General features: G+C 41.6%; 1 protein-coding gene across 3 annotated transcripts in view; it reads left to right on the forward strand.

Moving 5' to 3' along the window:
* Window positions 1-17,722, forward strand: part of ncalda (neurocalcin delta a) — a 65,609-nt gene that overhangs the window by 19,644 nt on the left and 28,243 nt on the right. Inside the window, exon 1 of one of the 3 annotated variants that reach the window (XM_004560045.4) lies at window positions 9,317-9,631. The exons of the other annotated variants lie outside the window; for them this stretch is intronic. The gene's annotated coding sequence lies outside the window, so the exon portion shown is untranslated. Of the gene's footprint in view, window positions 1-9,316; window positions 9,632-17,722 lie in introns of those variants that run through there. 3 annotated transcript variants of the gene reach the window in all.

Raw genomic sequence — 17,722 nt, forward strand, 5'->3', positions numbered from 1 at the left:
CAGCCTGCCATCTGCCATAAAAAACAATGGGATGGGACAGACTGGTCATCAGTCTTGTCTTCAGCCTTCTGAATCATTTAGGAAAGAGTGGGTTGTAATGCTATTGAGTAACTCTTGAGACACTTTGCCGATTGTATAACAAACCTTTCTTTCACTGAAAATTTCCCATTTCTTCACAGCCCACCTCTTTAGCTATAAATAGAATTAAATAAATCCATTCTGTAAGTAACAATCTTCTCATCTCTCTGGACTGTGAGGAAATATAGACACATTTGACTCATACACAATTAATATGATTAATGAATATGAGGAGAGAAGTACAGTCATTTTTCTGCTTCAGGTCAAATTAGAGTCTGTCGTGTGAACACAAGAGCTAGTTCCACTGCAGGGGAGCCCCATAGCTGAAGGGTCTGCCTCCCATTCAACTTCTGGAAACTCTAGGAGCCACAAGTGCTCTAGTTAGGCTTTAGTCACTTGGGGCAGGAAGCTGATTGGCAACCTCCAGTCACTAGGGAAAGATACTGTGGCGGGGCATGACTTCCTGCACGGCATCCACAATCATGCCCCACTGATTTAAATATTGTACTGGGTCCTGTGTTTGTTGTTATTGGTTGTTTGTTATGTTGAGCAGCCTCCCACCGCACCCATCCCCACTCCTCGGGTGGGAGCGGCTTGTACCCGGCTTGTGCCTGCGCCTGTTCCTGCTACCCGTAGGAGGGCCACGGAGCAACCACTGGGTTCAGTAGAGGAGGAGGAGCCCGAGGTCCCCGTGCCAGGGGAGCCCGCTCGGCCGGAGGGCGAGGCGTGCGACAGTCGGCTGAGTCTGAGGGCGGCATGCTGAAGGCGGACACACCTGCACGGCAATCATGCCGCGCCAACTTAAATATTGTACTGGGTCCTGTGTTTGTTGTTGTTGGTTGTTTGTTATGTTGAGCTGGCATCGGCAGAGCTGCAGCTCTATGTGTGTCGTGAATGGCAACCTTGAGTTCTAATAAAGAGATGCTTGAAAGCATGAACGTGCACCCGGGTCTGCTGTGGGTTTGTTACAGATACGTATTCTCGGACCAGTTTGCGAATAGTTGCTGGCTATAACTGGGTGAATTGCTATGGTTGCTTGCAGATTGCTAACCAAGTGGAAACTTGAGAAATTGCAGTGTAAACCAGAAACGGAGACAGTTCACCTTCAAAGTAAAAGTTGCAGATGTTAAAAGATGTTGGTTTCAGTGGTATTGCACAGCTTTTAGTTTGAAGCCCAGCTGTCTCAGTTTCTAGTTTCCATCAAACAGTTTCGCAACTGCTTAGCAAATGGTTGGCTAGTAGGGGTGCAACGATACTTGTATCGATATTGAACCGTTCGATACAGTGCTTTCGGTTCGGTACGCATATGTATCGAACAATACAAAATAAATTTTTAATTTATTTTATCAACTTTCCTTCTGATGATGCTGTCTGTGTTGAGCGCTCAGTGGATCTGCGCTCGACAGTGCAGCCTAGGCGGAGTAGTCGAACGCAGATTCACTGAGCGCAGGGCAAGCTAGCGAGACAGAAGCTAAGCTCGTGGCAAATTGAACCTCCCCCACCCTCATTCAGATCTGGCGTTTGGAACTATTTTGGTTTTCATGTGACGTATGACCCTGAAGGTAAGCGCGTCATGGACTAAAGTAAAACAGTATGTTGGATGTGCCATGCAATGCTCAATTACATGGGTGGGAGCTAGTGTGTTAGCGCAGTTAGCTCATTAACGTGTTGGCCATCCAGCCCCACGCACGGGGCGATCCGCGGTAGCTCATTAACGGAGATTTGCCATGTTGTGGCGTTAACGTCATTTCAACGAGATTTACGCTGACAGCACTAGTGGGAACACAACGAATACGACTGCACATTTACGCGGACATCATCCTAGTGCAAAGACAAGTGGAAGCCGACAAAAACAACAAGCACGCATGCTACAAACTTTACCCGAGTCATTTAGACAGCCGTTAGCACATGATTCTCCTTATGGGGACCTGATATGTTTAATATGCTGCTGAGAATATAGCCCAGAAGAAGCGTATAGTATAGCTTTTATTTTGGAAAGAGACATTTCTCTGTAATAAACTCTCTTTTCCAAAGATGAGTGATTCCTCAATCAGATACAGGGCTCACAAAATCGCTAGCCCGACGTCCCGGTGCTAGCGATTTTTCCAGTCGGGCTACCAAAATCTATCTCTGCCCTGCCCGTCGGCCTATCATAGGAAGGAAAAATATATGTCAATGCTTTTGCATTCTTTCGGAAATGTAGCTGGGTAATTATGTCATTGGCATCGGTGAGCCACTGTCAATATGTGACATATTGAAATCGCGTTTGAATTTGCGCTTGTTTTTTGCTTTCACTACTGATTGGTGAGTGATGATAATTTGCGCACCAATTCCTCTGACATCGTCTTATCAATCGTTAGCTTACTATGCAAACATGACAAGTGAAATCTCCCGCAGCAAGCTTAAACATGTGAGAGGTTGATCGTGCAGAGAATCGCTGAGCTTATGTGAGTGCGTGTGTAAAAGCAGCAGGATATATATTTTAGTTCTGCTGAGCCAAATAAGAGAGGTCAGGGTGAAGAAGTGACAGCCAAAGAAAAGCTTACCACAAAACGGAAAAGTTATGACAAATCAGACTATAAGGCAAAAAGAAAGTGCAGCTTTATGGTTTCATGGACAAAAGAATTTCTGTGGCTGCAATATGACGAGCTATATAACCAGGGCTGCACATAAGTGGTCCGCAGGTGCGCATTCGCTGTCAAAATAAAAGACGCGCACAAGATATGAAGTTGCAACGCGTGTTTGCGTACATAAGATTTTCAGGAGGAGGACAGACATTTGTTTAGAACTCCAAAGAAATGTCAGAAGGAGTCCGAACCACAAAAGAAGCACGTATTCTCGGAAAAGTAGTTGCAGGAGGTGAGCTGGCTTCAAACAAATGATGAACGCACAGAGATGTGTTGCGGAATGTGCCGTGAAAATTTAATAAATGACAAATTAAAAAGGCATGAATTTTTTTTTTGTATCGAAAAAATATCGAACCGTGACACCAAAGTATCGAACCGAACCGAACCGTGAATTTTGTGTATCGTTGCACCCCTATTGGCTAGTGTTTGCAGACAAGTCGATGTCTTCCATGCAGACCACAGGGAACTGTGCCAAATCTGCTACTGACCAAAGATGATAAAATCATATTGATTGACATGCAGTTTAAGCTGATGAACGTTTCAGTTCTCATTTGGTTGGTTGCCATATTTTCATAGTTTCTACAGAATGGAAAGAAAAGAGAATTATAACCTTACTCTGGCTGTGATTACTGATACAGTATTTCCATGTGATACCACCCATTTATTTACTTGATTAGCCTAAATTAGTTAATACGTTTGTGTATTTGTAGTAGTTTATTACTTAGTGACATCTGAAATGAGCAAAATTAGACCTATTAATTGTAACATTTTTCTGTCTACATTTCCTGATACATTTATAGCCACTCTGACAACAATTTGTTGAAACGTCTATTGCTCCCAATGTCTCATTCGTGGAAATTACAAATGAAAGGGTGACATGTTGTTCTTAACACCCAGCTCCTCATAGTAATGTTAATGTTACAGTTTAGCTGAATTGTGCCCAAATGCAGGCTCACACAGCAGCTAGCATGGCTATGACTACTTTCATTTGTTGCCTAGTGACACTGCTCTATTCCCAGTTTGCCTTTTTCCTGTGTGTTATCATCTGTATGTACTCACTTGTTCACTGTGTTCTACTGTCTGACTGTCAGTGTCCACATGTAGGGTCTGCTCCCAGTCCGATACCTGTCATCATATAAACAACGTCTGCAAAAGAAATAACAGCCTTAATGCGATGAATCATTTCAATGTTGCAGCTAATCAATCTCAAAGACATGTATTTATGTTTTTATCTCTTTCAAGTTCTTTTTAACTTTGTGCACAAATCATTTTCTCCTTCAACTGATGTTTTATATTAAATTAATATGCATTACCATATGTGTTTTGTTGCACTACACAGACCTCTGAGATGCTGTCGTCATGTGCTTTGGCAAACAGTGTGATATGTTGGATTAGCCTGTTCAGCGAGGCGCATCAGTCTGCCCTCCCCTTGTGTTGCAGTTGCATAACACACAAGGAAGAGATTTGCTTTTGATTAGTGGTTCTACTGAGTGTAGTGAGATTTGTGAATTGAACGTATGGCTATAAGAACAGCTTTGTGTATATACTTTATATGCCAGACTCCCTGACTCCAACTGCTATAGGGTGAAGGAGGATTTGCAGTCAAGTGACCTCCTTGCGGGTTTCTTTTCATTTTTTTACAGGTTATTTTTCCCAATGGGATTTTCTGCATGACTGCACATTTATATGGTTGGTGGTGGGCATGTGGATGTCTTCTGTCTCCTCTTAGGACAGTGCATTGTTACATTCATAACCATATGGTGTGTGGGAGATGATTTCACTTCCCTCTCTGCCAGCCAGGTTTCTGCTGATTCCCATACGTGTGTGTTGCAGTTGGAACTTGCACAGAAATGCAAGACTTGCAATTGTGCAATGCCACATTATCTGTAATACCAATTAACAGTATCTGACATGCAGTGACAGAAATGCTTCATGCTGTTCCAAGCAGTTCTTGATAAGGATGGAGCAACAGTTCATGCGAAATCAGCATTTATTTACCCCTATGCTAGAATTTCACAAGAAATCCTAAAAGAAAACAATAATATTTTCCTTATTTCATGTCGTACAAATGTGAGATCATAATATTGAATGTTAATTTTAAACAAGGGCAAAGTTCATATCAGGATATGTGAAAGTAATTCTTATCAAGCAAAATCTTTTCATTTTTTTTCTGCTCCAAGTTCTGTTTGACAGGGTTTACACCCTGTCCTCAATGCCAGCCCATTGTTATATATGGTTAGTAGATAATGTTCTTAACTGCCAGCTAGATTGCAGAGTGTCCCGGAACCTTCTTGCTAAACGCTCTCTAATGCTTTTATTAATATTACTGGTATATTTTAATTATAAAATGGGCCATTTTGCAGCCATAGGTCTCTGTCTTTATGCTATTGGATCGCTACTACTCACATTGCGTGCATCCCAAGCTTTAATCGCAATATCTCACTGTAAAGGTTAGTGCAGAAATAGTACCACAGTCAGAATAAAATTTACTGTTTTGTTGTCCTTTGTTATAAACTTTGTTTTAAAATGATTTCACACCACATCAAATGTTCAGGACACCAAGTGCACTGACAGATTTTTCTGCAATAATCAATGTTCTCTCTGTTATTGGTAGCACAGAAATAGACCTGTAATATAGTGCGTAATCAAACACTAATGCCCCAGTACAACTCAAAACCTTGTTGACAATCATGGGCCTTCCTCAGCTGACCTGCTGATTATCCATTTTATAAGCTGTTGTTATGTAATACCTCCAGCCCAGCTGCTGATATTAATATCACCAAAACTTCAACCCACTCATAAGAATGCATTCATGCACTGCTTGTTTTGATTGATTTGCCAATTCAGGAACTTTCATTGTTTCTAACCTTAGTTTATTTTAATGCCTTCAGCTGATTTTAGAAACTCAAGTTAAACAGTAATGGAGTTATTTAGAAATGTGTTTGAAACACTGACACAGTGTTCAGGGACTGTTTCCGTTTCCAGAGGAAGAACTTCTGAAGGGTTTGCCTTGGAAAGAGTTGTTGTTTTCTCTTCCGCCCAGGCTGTTGCTTCCTGAGTCTTCAGGAGGAAGGAATTCTCTCTAGTGCCTGTTATCCACACACAACATACACACCACACGCACAAACACAAATACCCAGAAACTGGTTGCATGCATGTAGAAGTTCTGCTTCGAAAGCAGCCACACCAGGTGGTCTACAGTAATGCATCTGTTTTCTGGAAATATGTACATAAAGTGTTTCCACAGCGCTATATGCAGCACAATAGATGCACTATATAGCCAAAAGTGTTGGCTCATGTGCCTCACACACATATGAACTCAAGTGCAATGGCATTCTTAATCCATAGGGTTTAACGTGATTTCGGCCCACCCTTTGCAGCTGTAACAGCTTCAACAACACGTGAAAGACTTTCCACAAGTGTGCTTATGGGAATATATGACCATTCTTCCAGAAGCACATTTATGAGGTCAGACACCAATGTTGGACAAGAGGCCTGGCTCGGAGTCTCTACCCTTATTCATCCCAAAGGTGTTCTACCAGGATGAGGTCAGGACTCTGTGTGGGCCTGTCAAGTTCTTCCACACCAGACTTGCTCATCCATGTCTTTATGGGGCTTGCTTTGTGCAATAGTGCGTAGTCATGTTAGAACAGGAAGGGGCCATCTCCACACTATTCGCACAAAGTTAAGCGCATAAATGTGTTCAAAATGTCTTGGTATGCATTAAGAAGCATTAAGAGTTTCTTTCACTGTAACTAAGGGGCCCGACTACAACTATACAACACCACACCATAATCCCCCGCCACCAAACTTGTCACAGTGCGGTCAAACTAAGTACCATTCTCCTGGCAACCGCCAAACCCAGACTCATCCATGTGGTTTTATGTCACCACATCTCTGCAAATTGTCCCGAGCTTGGACGCAGGTTCTTGTTAATTGCACAATATTATTTTTAGGTAATTATTTTAAACATGCTTTAAAGGTTTTCACAACATTGTGAATACGGACAAAAGGACAGACTCATATGATGCCTATAACACACGCCCATAATCCAGTTATTTCGATGGGCTATTTTCGCTATAGAGACCCAAGCCATGTGTTATGCTGATTGGATTTGAAATCCAGATTTTTGAGGATTGATTAGTTTTAGTGCGAGCTTCAAGTGGCCACTCCGTTATATGGTTCTGTATGCATTTTTCATCCTGGATGATACAATTTTACTGCAGCATGTTTATTTATCTCCTGCGTTAAAAAATACTTCACAGCAGTCATCATCATCCGTCAGTGGTTATAATAAATACCATTTTCTCCCACCTCCTTTGTCAAATCATATTCTGAAAGACTTTGCATTCACCTTAAGGCATCACCAGCCAGCCCACTAATCCCAGGACTCAGACTTTAGTCTAATATGTCTTTCAGTCACTTTACCAGCCTGACAGACTCTCTAAATTCTCTCTCCGAATGACTTTTCCTTGCACTCTGTAGCTTCTCTTCACCCTGTTTTTCTTTCTTTAGTCTCTTTCTCTGTGCCTCTGACTCATTCATACATAACCTTATTCACAGTAGTTCAACCCGAGGGTGCTTTTCTCTTGGCTGACCTCACCCCCACCCTCCACACATCCCCACCCTGTTCTGGGCCCCAATGCACTCCTTTCAACTGGCCAGCAGATGCTATTCAAATGATGTTATCATGCCAAAGCTGTTCATACTCACAGACTGGATGAGTGTAGGGAGGGAGGGGGGACAAGGAGGTTCTTTGGCCATTTTTTTGTCTCGCTGTCTCGTACTGGGCTCTGGCCCAGTTACACTTAATACAATGCAAACAACATTTTGGAAATGGTAGTGTAATGACCCTTCAACAAATGAGTATGTAATGCTAATGCTAAAATTGCTAGTACAAAAAGAAAAACATATTTGCACCTACAGTGCTGCAAAAAGTATTTGCCCCGTTCATGATAACTTTGTTTTGTACATTTGACACCTCAAACAATTTTAATATTAGTCAAAGATAACTTAAGTAAATACAAAATGCAGTTTTTAGAAAGAAAGCCTTTAAGTTCATGCCAAAGTATATCAATGGGATGTTCTTGTCTTTCTTTATATCGTGTAATGATTTGTTATCTGTGAAATCTGTTAGCCTGCTTCACTATGTCAGAAATGTCCTATTTAGGTCATTTCTTGATTCTAGCTGTAAATTTCTATTTGTCAACTACAGTAAATTCAAAACAATCCAAATTTATCGTGTACACGGCTTTGTTTCACCCCCTCAGACCATTCATTTTCTGAAACAAGCTGTTTTAGCTCCCTTTGCGATCCCTTTAATTTAACACTTCTGATTGGCTGCCTCCTATAAGCAGATGTTTTGAACAGTCGTGTGCCTTGGATGGGGGGGACTAGTTTCAGGAGTCAGAAGATACACCTCCTGTTGGCCATTAGAAAGAAAGCAGGTTTAAGGCACTTCCACCTTGTCTAAGTTTGGCAGACCCAAAGTAACATCCATCTCCTGTATGAAGTCTGTGGTTTTTTTTGCTGAGACCAGAACCGTCCTAGAGCCTTTGTCTTCCATATTCACACTCATAAATTACTGAACTGTACACATGTTTACACATGGATTTTGTTATGTCTGCACAGAGCCATTTCCCTGCTCTTATGTCTGGTTAACAAGCTGCTGACTAAAACATTCAAAATTAACCCCTCGTGTGTGAGTGGCATCAGTTTTCTCCTGCAAGTCTCCACCTCAAAACCACTTGAGTATCAGTGTGTTATTTCCTGTAAAAGGACATTTGTGGCACATTTCAACCAAACACTGCTACCTGAAAGAATCAGGCTGATGTGCCTCATTAACTCTAGTGCATGTAGTGTTTCCAATAAAACACGGAGGTATAATCATACTGCTCCTTTTTTTGTATCTACAGCTTAATTTTACAGTATAATGACATTAAAACAGAGACACAACTGAAACTCAGCTGTTGTTGTCTCTTCTTCCCTAAATCAATGAAACTTGGTAAGTTTATGTGGGTATATTAATAATTTATTCACTTCCACACACTTATTTTAGTAGTCACGTCTTGAATAGATCACTGGGGTCCTGCAGAAATTGAGTATTGTTAGACGTTTCAGCATAAACAACAGAAGTGAACAGTTACCTCTGGAAGCCAACGCAACATATATGGAAGGTTTCGAACTTGAGCTTTACAGACAGGCACTGTACGGGCGGGTGAAGTGGTGATTTTTTTTTGTAACACATTTTTGAATAAGATTTGGAGAAACAGAAACTTTTTTATTCCACTTCTCCTTTTCTCTCTTACCTCTTCCTTCGCTCCAACTGCTCATCGTGAGTCTGTGTTTTAACACTAAGAATCTGTGTGTGTGTGGTGCGTGCATTTGTGTGTCAGATGACCTATTGAAATCATTGTGGTGCAGAATTCCTGTTACCAAGGCAACACCGGCTTCTCCTTCTCGCACTCTCTCTCCCTGTGTCTTTTTCTCTGTCTCTTTATTTCTCCCTCTGTGACTCGCTGTCTGCCCTCCCCTTTTCATTTCCCCTCCACACCACAGCAAGGTCATGTGACTGCTGACGTCAGGCCTGGGAGGCAGGCAAGCAGTCTGAGAAGCAATTAGTTTGTGGGCTTTGAATAAACCTTCTCAGACTAGGAGAGTCTGGGAGTCAGTCACCGTCAGCTCTGCTTCACTCTCTCAGGCACTCTTCTCCTCCTACCCCCTCTCGACTGTTCTCCCCCCCTCTCGTTCTTGCTTCATATTTGTTTTCTCTGGTGCTTTCTTTTATTCTCGCCTGTTGCTTCTCCTCCTCCTCCTCCTCCTCCTCCTGCTGCTGCTGCTGCTGCTGCTAGTGCCACAAAGTTAGTCTAGAGAGAAAGTGCTGGGTGATGGACTGCTGAACAGCTTGTACATTGCTACAAAGTGAGGTAAGCTTCCTGTGTTTTCTCTTTTGTGTGTGTGTATTGTGTGCTTTATCAGCCAGCGGTTGCTTCTGGAACAGTGTGCAGTGAAGTTAAAGCTGGATCAAGGATGGCTTTCGTCTCGTGTACTTAAAACACGTACCCGTGCAAAAGGGAAGTGGCAAATGACACTGTGTGTGTGTGTCAAGAGTGCTTTTTTTGTCACCTTTCAATCTAAACTTCGGAATGTATTAAGTGCAGAAATGCCAGGTGATGTCGGAGGGTTTCGAGGGAGATCCCCGCTCAGGGTCGGCTCTTGAAGACTAGTTGCTTTCTTTTGCAGCAAACACAGGCGGATCTGTTTTCGAAGCCCTTGCAGGAAGTGAGTGCACAGATAGAAGAGAGAAGGAAGGAGAGTGTGAACATTACATGGGGCCGTGTGTGGAGCTCCACATGGCTTTTTCTTCAAAGCTTTACTAATGTTACAGGCAGTAGTGTGGGCTGGAGCTTCGTACTCTGTCTGCCAGAGAGTCAGAGGCGGGGAAGTGGTGGGGGGCAGAGCAGCTGCCACCTGCCCCCCTCAGAGGGGATGGGAAAGCCTCAGAGAAATGCACTACAAAAATGGTTGTTGTTGTTTTTTTTAAAACAAATCAATAATGGAAAGATAGAAGAGCTTTTTTTGTCTAGAGGAGTTTATTTCTTTCTTCTTTTTTTGCTGACTTTTCTTGGCAAGCTTGACAAGCTCCCCTTTTCACCACCAGACACCCCCCCACCTCCCTGCATGCCTCTCACAAAAGCATGCCAGCTAGTATTTAGCCCAAATAGGGTGGAAAGAAGGGGAAATGCGGATAACAAGTGGTTTGGATCCACTCGTCAGTCCTCCTCCCTCCCTCTGTCTCTCTCGCTGCTTCTCTTAAACTGCGAGACTTTATCTCTTCCTCTCATCCTTTCCTCAGCAGTGCCTCCCTCCTCCCAAATGAATGAAGTGGAGATCGGCCAAAAGCATGTAACCGGTTTCTGTCACTGTATCTAAAGTGTCATCTAATGAAATGTCCGCCTCTGTACAGAATATTAGGGCACAAATTAGCACTCGCCTAATTGTGTGTGTGTGTGTGTACTGCATTCAAAGTGTGGTCTTTGTAGAATACCATAAATGGTCCATTTAAAAAGATTTTGTTATCTGTGAATGTTATTAGATAAGATGGTTTAGGCAAATAAACAGTACAGACATAAGTCACTCCTTTTTATGCCCCCTTTCAGATGGATTATCAGCTGATTATTCCTAGACTGACCTCAAAAACATTGAAATTGAATGAATTTTGCCACGTAATAATTTGTGCAAGCTACAGTTGAAGGCATACGTTGCTCTACTTTAAGTGCAGCTTCCATGTTAAGCAGTCCCAAATGTCCTGAAAGCCTGAGGGTCTCACCTTGTTGCAAAATGGGCCGCATGAGTCAAGGGACAGAAAGAAATTATATCTGTCTTCATATCTGTTCAACAGGCTGGGAATGTTGGCAGTATGAAAGCATGTTTGCAGAGAGGAGACACATATTAAAATACAGAGAAAGGTAGCAGTATACAGCTGAAAAATCAAATTCACGCCCAGATCGCAGTTTTATTCATTGTTCCGTGTGAGTGGCTGCGTGAAAACAGTGATTAACTGCATCTGATAGCTAAACTGTAAAACAGCTTTCTGTCTGTTTCTAAATCAAAAAGGGCCAAATGCCCCCAAAACTGAGGCAGGAATGCTCTTTTTCTACCATCATACATAAAATATGTCATCCAATGATAAATACTGATCTACTTTAAGGAACCCAGGCATACTAAATGCACTTTTTTGGCTTTAAATCTAACAATGCCTTAGCAAACAGTGCAATATTAGAGAATTGCATAATCATAATCATTAGTTGAAGCTGTTTATTTCTTAGGCTGCTGATGTGCTTCATCTGCTCTGCAGCTTCAGAGCTCTGTGCAAACATCAGCTGCATCACCTGTGTAAAAGTGCGAGTTTGCAAGCGTACACAGTGTGTATGCAAGCGTGTGTGTGGTTTCAGGTGTGTGACAGGAGCAGAGTTTGGCAGTTGGTTGTGTGCACATCACTGGCTCTGTTTCTGTTCAGTGCACATGAATGAGAACGTTATTGCTGGACCCAGGTGAGCGCAAATGTAGCCTCTCCAAGCTCGCGTGTATTTATATGTTCGGTCTCAGCTGATTTAATACGGTTATATCATGGAAAAAGTCGACCCTTCTCCCGTCTCGTGTTCTAGCAACCGAGCCCACACTCACACAGAGACGTTTGAGCGATGTGTTTATGCCCACATCCGCCGAAAAACCTGGAGAAGTTTAATTCTGCTACACACATGCTCAGCTGAACTGTACGAGCCAGGCTTCTATAACATCCTGTTTTGTACTTAAGGGAGTCTCATCTAGCACTGGTGGAAACTAACTTGAAGGCAGTTTATGTAACTGTTGATTTATGGCCAAAGGCAGGGAGAAAGAGAAAAAAGTAATTTAAGTGAGAAATATACAGAGATAAGAGAACAGACAGACACTTAGGAAGGCAGTTGGATGTTTTTCCGGTCTGGATTGCTCTTACTTTGTTCAACCTAGAAGTCTTCAAGACTTCAAATACTAATTCAGTGCTCACTTTAGGTTTGAATATAAAAAATATTCTTAGATGGTATAAAAAGGTATTAAAAGTCTTGGATTTGAATCCACCGTCTGGCTGGGCCCTTCCTATCTGGAGCTTGAATGTTGTTTCTGTGCCTCTCAAGGTCCCAACACAACAGATGTTCATCAAACATATCAATTACTTACATTTTCAGAAACATTTTCAGCCTGATCATTTCAATATAAAAGAATGTAAAAAAAAAAAAATGTATATAAAAGTTTAATATAAAATTTCTCAACGCTTGATTTTGCTTGAAAGTTAGATAGCACAATCTGCACTAGCATATTTGAGTCTATTATAATGTTCCAGTAGAATGACATCATCATCTAACAATTTCTAATTGACTTTTATAGGAAGATTTGGTGTCTGATAGCAACATATCCAAAATTTATGATATTATATCATAAATGATATCATATCTTCTGCAGCCTCAGAATGTGTAGTCTAATAATTGTGACAGAAAGTCTATTCTATAATGTGTGTCTCATGCACTAGGCTAACTTATGTATGAACCATTAATCCAGTATAGCCTTAACTATGGAAGCACAAAAATTGATGCTTTCAACATGACCCCAACTTCATCACAAAAAGATTTTTATGAGGAAAATAACAGTGGAAACTTCAAAATTGTATCGTCACCCTGTAATTTCTTCCGGGAAATCAGAGACAGGCAGGCTGGAAGCATTTGGTGAGCTGACATGGGATGACCCATGGTAAAAATGTCAAATAATGAGGTCAGTGTGTGTACACGTAATCCCTGTGAGGCAAAAGCTCAGGCTTTAGACTGCTCTAAACTCTTAGTTATGTAAGAAAGTTATCAGCACTTTTCCTTGCTTTACTAGAGAAAAAACTCAAAACAACAGTGGCTACATTTTCTTTTTTTTTTTTTTTTGAGCCCATCAGTAGCTAAACAGCATCATGTTTATTTGTTCACGCCAATTCTCAGAGGACTTTTTAGTCAGCAGAGCACTGATGAAACCGAATTTTCAGCTAGGCTAAAGCTAAAAGCAAAGGTTGTTTAATTTATAAAAGAGTGTGCTGAGGAGTCAGAATATAACAATATAAGCTGTATGTGAGATTAAATGACTTGTCACATGTTGCTTATAGCAAAGCTGCAAGTGCTGCAAGCTGAATTTGTACATATAAAAGCAGCTGTGAGTGATGACACAGGGAGATATGTAACCTTTGGTATTTCCTGACAGCACAGGTTCTTCACATCATCCGGCCTTTCAGTGCCTTTGTGTCATGCAACGATAGCAAAGCATATACATACAGTTGTTATTTGAAAGACTTTATCCACCATATTCAGGCAAAAAGTGTAACATTTACCAAAACATGTCCTGCTGTATCTTTGTTCCTGCAGATGTTCTGGACCTGATTTTCTTTTTAAAACTGTCAATCAGTATGAGACAGGATGGTTTTTGGTTGGAGTTTTGAACCTCTGCACCTGCAGGTGGAGGAGATGGTGCCTATGAGTAGCATATTCAGATTGCCGAGGTGAAGCCAGAGGACAGCCCGTGAGAAGAACGTTAGCTTAACCTTCTGGTTTGAATAATGGTAGGCTTAAAGGGACAAGAGTTAAAATGCTGAGGATTGCTCAGAGTAAGATAATTAGGGATAAAAAAGGATTTATTTTGATCACTTTATCATGAAAAATTGTTATAGCCCAAGAATAAAAGTAGAACGTAGTGCTGTAAAGACACGCTATGCCGGGTTCATTGGAAAGTTAGCAAAACTGCCTGGTTGTCGCGTGCAAACAGGAGAACATGCCACAAAATCAATAAAGGGCTGCTCATGCAAACACGCAGCGCCGCTGATGGTTTGTTTAATGGCGTAAAAACAAAGTGTTATGCTATAATTTCTGCTTTTGTGTAGCACGTGGCTTTAATTTGAGGTGGAAACACTTTGAAAGTATGGGCCCACTCATATAAACATGCAAGAGTGCTACTCGCATCAGTGCTAACATCTAAAAGATATGCATAACAATATAGATATTCACTGTTGCACTTTTAGTCAGACAGAATTTATTTGTTTCTGTGTGTGTGTGTGTGTGTGTGTGTGTGTGTGTGTGTGTGTGTGTGTGTGTGTGTGTAGTGTCCCAGTGTTACTGATGGAGCTGGTGCCGAGAAACACGTTTGACTTGAGTGTGGAAATGTCAGTGGCTTTGATTACTGCACTTAGGCAGCTGTGACATTTTTCACTACTTTACGTGCACTCAACGCAAAGGTCAAAACAAAAAGTACCGGGCCACTTAAGAGGCAATTACACTCCTCTGCCGAGGCGTTGTGGTTTGAGTTTGAAGTTCGCTCTGGGTGAAGCGTTCCTGCTCATTGACTGTTAATGCGCCATCAAGCTAGATGGATGCGTCGCACATTCATTACGTACAGCCGTGTTTTGTTGTCATCACAATCGATGCACATTGCTTTCTTTAACCTGCACTGTTACACCGTCACTGCCAACAAACACTGTCTATGCTGCCGCTGGTACATGCACTTAGAAGGTGCACGTCTGTCTGGAAACTCTGGTTAGTGTCGTTGCAAAGACAGGTCGAATTTAGTCTTTACTTGTCAAGAGCACGTTTCCTTTCATGTCATTATTAATTCAATTCAATTCAGTTTTATTTATGTAGCACTGAATCACAAACCGAGTCTCCTCAAAGCGCTTTATATTATAAGGTGAAGACCCTGCAATAATGTGCTGTTACACTGGATTATGTATGACTTTTGTGATCAGATGGAAAATCGCAGCAAAAATTTTCTGGCACAACTTCACCTGCTTCCAAGGTGCATGGAGAGGATGAAAGAATTCACAAGGCAGGAACTCCAGCCACACTTGAGGGAAGATGAACAACTTTAATAATTGACCAGATGGGATACATTATTACATGCCTGGCTGTCTGAGAATAGAGGCTTCTAGCACTGGGACCTGGGTATTTTCAAAGACTGTCAGAATTATGACATTTACGACAGATTTCCTAAACGGACTAAAATAGCGCGTTAGTGGAATCCCATAATGGCGCTCGTAGGTGTGGTTAGTTTTATGGGTGATTTGCAAAGGCTGCCCTGTTTTCTGAACACTCACTGGTGCACTCACAGTTCATTCAAAATCAATTTGTGCGCGTGATCTAAATATTCTTCTGTTTATATTTTGTCCTGTGAAAAAGGAACTCCCAGAAAAACATATGAAACAGGTTAAGTCGCAAAAATCTCAGATTTCCCACCACTTACAGTCTGTGATTGCGCTCTCTGTAAATAGCGACAGTACTTTTTAGTGCAACACGTTAGTATATTTGACCACAGGTCTATTAATGGACGGAATTACTTCACCGTGGCTTCGAGAGTTGCTCTGGAGTGACAGTCTTCAATTTGGATTTTCAATTTTTTAATTGAAAAAGCAAAAACACTTTGCTTATAATGTGTTAACATTTATTTTTAGGCTTTATTTGAGCGACAGTTTATATGTGTTGGACAAAAGAGAATGGCAACGGTGATAAATTGATCCCAAAAACAAAGTGTGCTCCAGAGCAGCTTGTGCAGATACTTTAAGCTCCCATTCCCTTTTGAATGCATTCATGTCTGTGATATACATGTTGAGTGAGCGCTTGCTGACAGACAAGTGATTATGGAGGTTTAGAGGGACAGCTGGTCGGTCAGGCTCTTTGTCATTCTCCAAAGGGCTTCTTTATGAAGAGGTCATAGGTCACTGAGCTGAAATCCAGCCCCAGAGGAGAGCAGAGGGCTCTGAAGGATCGCCTGCAGCTAAAAGGTCCCACAGAAGGTTACGCTCACAGATCATTTTTGAAGGATGGCCGTGGTCTATAGGCTCCCGTGTGTTGGTGGGGAGGAACTATGGGAAACAGATGTTCTATTTTTAGCCGCGGAATGGAATTCACACGCGCACACTGTCATGCTAGACGCGGGACACAAAAGATGGGAGTTCCTCGCTGGAGAATACTTGTCTTAGGTTTACTGAGAAGTTTTCTGTGTGTGCTTGAGAATGTTTATCTGAGTTCATTTCACTACACTGCACACTCCTACTTTCTGCTTACACTTTGTAAATTATCTTCAGGGTGTAAAACAATGTGAAAGCACAAGAAACTTTACTTTTCTATCTTTAGTCGTCTTATTTGCTGCGTTCCCCATGGGGGCTTTGCAAGTTAAATATTTCCATATTTCTTGAATGTGTGGTTAGCAGTCTTGGCATTCCTTCCACGAATGTATTTGTTGTCCTTGAGTTTCAGCTCTCATACAGTGAAGTATTAAGAAAGTAAACTTTTGCCAGCAGAACAACACTGGCCAGACGCTACATAATTGTGGTTGCTTACTCACTTAGGATAATAATGATGGCCGTCTGAAATAAAAATCTATAATTTTGTTGGGTTGTTGTTTTATTTATTTATTTTGCTCTACTACAAAGAAACCTTTAATGTTGACTGTCTTTAAACAAAAGAGAAAATCATCCATGTGATGCAACATAGCATTTCATGTTAGCAAGATGCAGACGATGATGCCGTTAGAAAACGAGCTCAGAATATTTGAGTAGAGACCGATGGCCTGACTCAGATGAGGAGCTTAGAAGCACACACGGTGAGGATTGAAAATAACACAAAGTGCTACAAAAGCAAGTCAAACGTCCATCCATCCATCCATCCATTCGCTTCCGCTTGTCCTTTTCAGGGTCGCGGGGGGCGCTGGAGCCTATCCCAGCTGTCATTGGGCGAGAGGCAGGGTACACCCTGGACAGGTCGCCAGTCTGTCGCAGGGCCAACACATAGGGACAGACAACCATTCGCACTCACATTCACTCGCACATTCACACCTAGTGGCAATTTGGATTATCCAATTAACCTATCCCCACAAGTTGCATGTCTTTGGACGGTGGGAGGAAGCCGGAGTACCCGGAGAGAACCCACGCAAACACGGGGAGAACATGCAAACTCCACACAGAAAGACCCCGGCCTGATGGTGGAATTGAACTCAGGACCTTCATGCTGTGCGGCAACAGTGCTAACCACCGTGCCACCGTGCTGCCCCAAGTCAAATGTGTTGCTTAAAAATTGAGAGCTTGAAAGAAATGAATGTGGTATAAATAAGTGGCTCTTATTTTTTACTGTTGTCGGTCTGATCAGACCATCAGCATTATCTTTTTTCAAACTTTGCTTTTGTGTAATGTTATTGTCCTGGTCACAAAAGTAACGTTCAAAAAGAGTAATATATGTTTTCCTCTCATTTGTAGTCAGAAATAATCATGAAACAAATATTTTATACAAGAACAACAGCAAACAAAATGTTACATATTGCGATGAGATGTCCTTAATAAGATTTTTTTAGTTTTAAAGTTTTTTTTCTGTTTTTCTAAATTTCACACCAGATGCACTTAATAATTCACAGTATAGACAGTAAATTATATCCCATCAGGAATGATCCAAATAACTGGGTGGCAACTA

This window comes from Maylandia zebra, linkage group LG11 (assembly GCF_041146795.1).
Source record: "Maylandia zebra isolate NMK-2024a linkage group LG11, Mzebra_GT3a, whole genome shotgun sequence".
NCBI classification, from domain to species: Eukaryota; Metazoa; Chordata; class Actinopteri; order Cichliformes; family Cichlidae; genus Maylandia; species Maylandia zebra.